Genomic DNA, 6431 nt, shown 5'->3' with positions numbered 1-6431 from the left:
TGCGATGGGAATGGGCCAAACGAACAAAGGAAAAAGAAAGGGATCCATTTATACCAGGCAGCCTGATTTTCATCAGGAACGACAGTTGGGGAAAATCAGGCTGTGGCTGTACAGATGTGATCGCAACCTTGCCAGACAGCGGAGGTGTATGGAAAAGCCACCCTTGCCTGTCCTGGGTCTGGCGGGCACCGCCTGGCGCCACTCCACTCGGCTTACCCATCTGCTGTGCATGGATTCCTCTTTGCCCCCCAGCTAGGAAAATGGCACGAGGCGGCCACAATACCCCCAACGAGGAGATGCGTTAGCAGAGAAATACGCTTCCACATCTGCCTGCAGCCAAACCGGTGTGTGTGTGTGTGTGTGTGCCAACATATGGAATTTAAGCACAAAGAAGTGGGGGGGGGGTCTCCACCTCTTCTCCAAAGCCCCTCAAGGCAGGACAAGAAGCCACGGATGGAAACTCATCAAGGAGAGAAGCAACCTAGAAGTACAGTAATTCCCTGACAATTACAGCAGTTGACCAGTGGAACAGCTTGCCACTAGAAGTTGTGGCTGTTCCATCACTGGAGGTTTTTAAAAGACCTGGACAGCAATTTGTCTGGAATGGTAGAGGGTCTCCTGCTTGAGCAGGGGGTTGGACTAGAAGACCTCCAAGGTCCCTTCCTACTTTTAGGAAATTTATATTGCCATCTATTTGCACAAAGTGCCGTCAAGGTGATTGAGGTGAACATAAAAACCGCATATATAGAATAGAAGAGCAGAGTTGGAAGGGACCTTGGAGGTCTTCTAGTCCAGCCTCCTGCCTAGGCAAAGAGCCCTATACCGTTCCAGACAAATGGCTATCCAACATCAGACTTCCAGTGTTGGGGCTTTCACAACTTAATATAAAACAATAAAACTAATAAAAGAGAATCATCACATAAAACATTTGTAAAATGTGAATTTATAAAATCCATCGGCTGCCCAACTGATGTCAGGGTAACTTCCAGCGTCTTATAATGGTAAAAGATAAACGCTGTGCAAAGCCTAGCAGAATGTAAATAAAAGAAAATTAAAATGACATTCAGAAGGAGGGAGTCCTGGATGTGAGCGAGCGTCTTCCTTCGTTCCCCTGGCAGCAGATGGCAGCGCCTGAAACCGGAGATGGCCTGAGATGACGTCTGGGCGCCTGGTAGGATCAAGAGGCCACTGGGGCACCGCTGACTAGGCGCAGGTGTTTGCGCTCCCCGGAGGCCTTCCTGGCACCGGGGCAGAGTCAGCTGCGGCTGAAAAACAACGTGAGCTGGCATGGCTCTGCCCAGGTGTGACACCCGCCCCGAAGAGGGCCTTGTGAAGGAGCTGGTAAGGGCAGCCGGCGTTGCTTCCCCGGATGGTGTGGGCAGCGAGCATGGGTGGCAAAGCTGGCATGGCTCCTGGTTGTCCTTGCTGCCCACCCAAGGGATGAAGCACCCGAGGGATTTGAGGGGGGCCAGGGGCGGGATTATCTGGGGCAGGGGCTGGCAACTTTAAGCCTGGAGGACTTCAACTCCCAGAATTCTTGGAGACGCCTCCTTTGGGTGTTGCCAAGAGCAGGGAAATGAGAATAGGTAGGGGGTCCTTACGACCATTTCACTTAGTGACCGAAGTTACAACGGCGCCCAAAAGGTTGACTCATGACCGTTTTCCCCACTTACAACTGTTGCAGTATCTCCTCCACGGTTAAGGGGTAAAAATCCAGGTGTTTGGCAACTGGTTCCTATTTATGACGGTTGCAGGGTTCTCGGGAGTGGGGGTGGGGTGGGGCAGGGGAGGTTGTGATCCCCTTTTGCGACTTTCCGACAAACAAACTCAAGGAGGAAGCCAGGTTCACTGAAGGACCGTCACTAACCTAACAGCTGCAGGGATTCACTTAACAACGGTGGCAAGAAACATCGTAAACGGGGACAAAAGTCTTGTTTAGCAACAGAAATCTGGGGCTCAATTGAGGTCGTATATTGTGGCAGAAGGCAGCCAAGCTGTGTCTCCCTCCCCCTGCAGCCGCTGGGCCTTCATGTGGTCTAGGAACGCTGGGCATCGCGCACTCAACGGCCGGCAGAAGCAAAGGGGCCGCTATGGGGTGGGAGGGGTCTGAAGAGGCGCCCAGGGGAGCCCCGGTTTGCCAGCTGCTCCACTCTCCTTTCTGCTGGGCACCACAAGCAGACTGGAATTTCTGTCACTAAGCGAGGCGGTTGTTAAAGGAGCCGCAATGAGCCTTGTGAGTTTTTTTGCCACGGTTGCTAAGCGAACCATCTGGTCCTTAAGCAAAACCTGTTTTCCCCTTTGCTGACTTTGCTTTTGGGGAAGTCCCAAGCGCCCCAATTTTGATCAGATGATGACAGGGAAGCTACGACGGTCCTAAGTGTGAGGATCGGTTATAATATCGGTTATTTTTTTCACCACCCTCAAAACCTGGAGTGGTCGACTGTAGTTAAGCCCAGGACACCCTCCACCGTGGGGCTGCCCTGCCAACAGGGGTTGTGCCCCGTTTTCCTCGTCTTCCTCCTGGCATCCATGCTCGGAAGGGGGCCTGCCAGCTGCTGGAAGTCAGGTAATTGGCCAAGCGGCCGGGGCAGGGAACTGGTTGGGCTGAAAAGACCTTTGTGCTGCTTTGCCCGTTTTAGCCCTGAGCCACGGGAGGAAGGTGGCCAGCAGGGCATCCTCCCCACTCTGGGGCCAACGGAGGGGGAGAACCTCTGGAGCTCAGGGTGGAAATGAAGGGGCCCTGGGCTCTCTGAGCTGGGAGGTTTCCTTGCAGACGTTGCATGGCCCAACTAGGGAACATCATCAGTGCTAGTGGGGTTTGCAGAGAGGAGGAGGATTGTGAGGTCCTTGGGGCTCTCTGAGCTGGGAGGTTTCCTTGCAGACGTTGCATGGCCCAACTAGGGAACATCATCAGTGTTAGGAGAGGGAGGTTGTAGAGAGGAGGAGGAGGAAGGAATTATGGGGGGGGGGAGATAAAGAGCGGGGGGGGGGAGGAGGATTATGGAGTCTTTATTGATCTCTGAGCCGAGTTGTTTTCTTGCAGACAAGGAGGTCAGGTCATCAGTGCTAGAGGGTGACAGGGTGGGGTGGGGGGTTGCTGCAGAGTGGAGGAGGAGGACTGAGGGGGGGTCCCTCAGTGGTGGGTTTGAATTTTTTTGGAACCTACTGTGGGTGTGGCCTCCTTTGTGGGAGTGGCTTGCCAGCCATGTGACCTGGTGGGAGTGGCTTGCCAGCCATGTGACCTGGTGGGAATGGCTTGCCGGCCATGTGACCTGGTGGGAGTGGCTTGCCAGCCATGTGACCTGGTGGGAGTGGCTTGCCAGCCATGTGACCTGGTGGGAATGGCTTGCCGGCCATGTGACCTGGTGGGAGTGGCTTGCCAGCCATGTGACCTGGTGGGAGTGGCTTGCCGGCCATGTGACCTGGTGAGAGTGGCTTGCCAGCCATGTGACCTGGTGGGAGTGGCTTGCTGGCCATGTGACCTGGTGGGAGTGGCTTGCCAGCCATGTGACCTGGTGGGAGTGGCTTGCTGGCCATGTGACCTGGTGGGAATGGCTTGGCAGTCATGTGACCAGGTGGGCATGGCTAACTTGGAAAATGTGGTGAAACTCACTTAACGACGCTCTTGCTTAGCAACCAAAATTTTGGGCTCAATTGTGGTCATAAGTTCTCTTTCTTTTTCTTTCTTTCTTTCATCTCTCTCCCACTTTCTTTTTTTCTTTTTCTTTCTTTCTCTCTTTTTCTCTCTGGCTCTGTCTCTCTCTCCCTCCCTCCCTGTCTCCCTCTGTCATTTTCTCTGTGTGTCTGTCTGTCTGTCTCTCTGTGTATCTGTCTCTCTCTCCTCCCTCCCCCATCTCTGTCATCTGTGTGTGTGTGTGTGTGTGTCTCTGTCTCTCCCTCTCTCTGTCTCTCAACGTCATCAGACCCCGCACCAGCACCACTGATGACGTTCCCTAGTTGGGTCACGAAACGTCTGCCACAAGGCAACCAAGTTCAGGGACCAGCAAGGACCCCTCAAAACCATCAACGAAGATCAGAGGCCACCAGGACCCCCCCCCCCTCCACCGCTTTGCCTTTACCAAGGCCCTGGGAGGGACGGGGGGGGGGCAGGGCCCCTCCCTGGAATCCCCCTCCCTTTGGACCACCCAGGGGGCCTTTGGGGGCGGCTATGCCATCAGGTCTGGGGTTCCCAGGAAACGAAGACAGGCCCACCACTGCTGGTCCTGGTTTATTTTTTAATTTTAGAGGAATCTTTTTGAATTCTGGATTTTATGTTGATTGTCGGCCCCTTTTTATAGTCTGTTCAATTCCTGTAAGTTGCATCTGGGTTGATGGGCAGCTGTACAAATTGGGATTTTTTTAAAAAAAATAACAAAACAAACCCAGAAGAAACTTGTCTGAGAGACCCTTGAACCTCCAGGGGTTTCCAGCGGGGAAGGGGCTGCCCAAGGACCCCCAAACCCACCTGGGCTTGGAAGGGAAAAGGCTGGTCTGCTGGCTGGGGCTGCCCCCTTGTGGCCAAGCCTCTGAACAGCAACGGTTTCCTGGAAGAGATCACCCAGGGCTCTTCTAACCCCATCCAGATGTTTCCTTTGGGCCTGCATCCCCAAAGAATACAGAAGGAGAGTTGGAAGGGGCCTTGAAGGTCTTCTAGTCCAGCCCCCTGCTCAAGCAGGAGACCCTACGCTAGGGGTATCCCAACCGTGGGAACTTTAAAACTTGTAGATCAAGAATTCTGTGCTGTCTGGGGAATTCTGGGAGTGGAAGTCCACAAGCCTTAAAAGTTCCCAAGGTCGGACACCCCCCGCCCTCCCCCACGCCAGCCCAATGGTTGCCCGGGGATGGAGCACCAACATCTGGGGCCAGCTGTTCCCCTGGTCAACTGTCCTCCTTGCCAGGCAAATTTCTCCTGAATTTCTCCAGGTTGCTTCTCTCCTGGATTAGTTTCCACCCGTTGCTTCTTGTCCTGCCTTCAGGGGCTCTGGGGAAGAGGTGGACCCCCCCCCCTTTCTTTGGGGAAACCCCTCAACTATTGGAAGATGCTCTCGTGTCACCCCTGGTCCTTCCCTTTTTTAGACCTGCCCAATTGCAAGCAAGAGATCTTGAGATATTTTAGCCTCCAGTCTCTATAATCCTCTTTGTTGCTCTGAGCAAGAGGCAGAGCCCCCTTTCATCTGCCCCCCATCAGCCCCCCCCAATTGCTGGCCATCAGCGCCTTGGCTGGCTGGAGCCCTGCATGGACTCAACTGCCCAGAAGGGCCACCACCCACCCATCACCTTCGGTTTCTTCTGCCCCTGCTCGCCCCTCCCTGGACGGACCCCCCAGGACTGACCGTCCCCCGGGCTCTAGCAACAAGGCCCCTCTCACCTTCAGCGGCAGGTATTCCGGTAGACTGCCTCCAGCCTTGGGGGTCAGCATGCCCCCGTTTCTCTTTCCTGGGAGGCCGTGGTTTGAAAGCGGCTGAGCTGAGCAACCGTCAGGCAGGGGGGGGGGGTTGTGCCAGGGGGCAGACCCAAATAAAGAGGAGACAAGACAGTCACACCCGGTCAACAGCCGAAGGGAGAACCACCTGGGGAGGCCGCCTGTGGCCAGGGTGAGAGGCCCTTCCCTCGGCCTCCTCCTCCTCCTCCTCCTGGCTCCGTCCAGAGAAGGGAGTCCAGGTGCCTCAGGCCAGGTGGGTCCTCACCTTGCCTCTTGCAGGGGATTGCAGCTAAACCTCGGCTGACTGTTCGCAGTTACAACAGCGCTGGAAAAAGTGACTTATGACTGTTTTTCAGAGTTATGACCGTTGCAGCATCCCCGGGGTCAAAAGTCAGGGGTTTGGCAAAGTTGCTCATATTTATGACGGTTGCAGGGACCTTTTGCGACCTGACAAGCAAAATCAATGCGTGAGCCAGATTCACTTAACGACCAGAAGACTGACTGAAAAGATTCGTTAAACCACTGTGGCAAGAAAGGTCGTAAAATGGAGCAAAACTCACTTAACAACTGTCTTGCTTAGCAACAGAAATCTGGGGCTTAATTGTGGTTGCAAGTGAGGACTTCCTGTATTGATCTGACCTGCAGGCTATCCGTCTCACCTGGAGGCATTATAGACTTTAGATTAAGTTTATATTACAAGCCCCCAAAGGGGTTCCCCCCCCCCCCAAGAGCAGCTGGACTTTCTGGTTTTTTTTTTGAAGGCGTTTTGCTTCCCATCCCAGAAGCTTCTTCAGCTCTGACCGGATGGAGGGGAAGGGAAGGGTTTCTACTCCTTGCAGACAGCTGCAGGTCCTTTGCATCCTTTGAGAGGGTCCTTGAGGCCACCTGGAGGTTCACCTGTGTCCTCAGGGCCATGGGGGGGGGGGCAAATGGGGGGGGTGGAGCCTTCTTGGAACAGCTGAAAAGACCATGTTGTAGACTGGAGCTCAGGAGGATCTTAGGCCAACAC

The sequence above is a fragment of the Natrix helvetica genome (assembly GCF_964273705.1).
Source record: "Natrix helvetica genome assembly, chromosome: 2".
Classification (NCBI taxonomy): Eukaryota; Metazoa; Chordata; class Lepidosauria; order Squamata; family Natricidae; genus Natrix; species Natrix helvetica.
Note: the sequence above shows the minus strand (reverse complement) of the source record.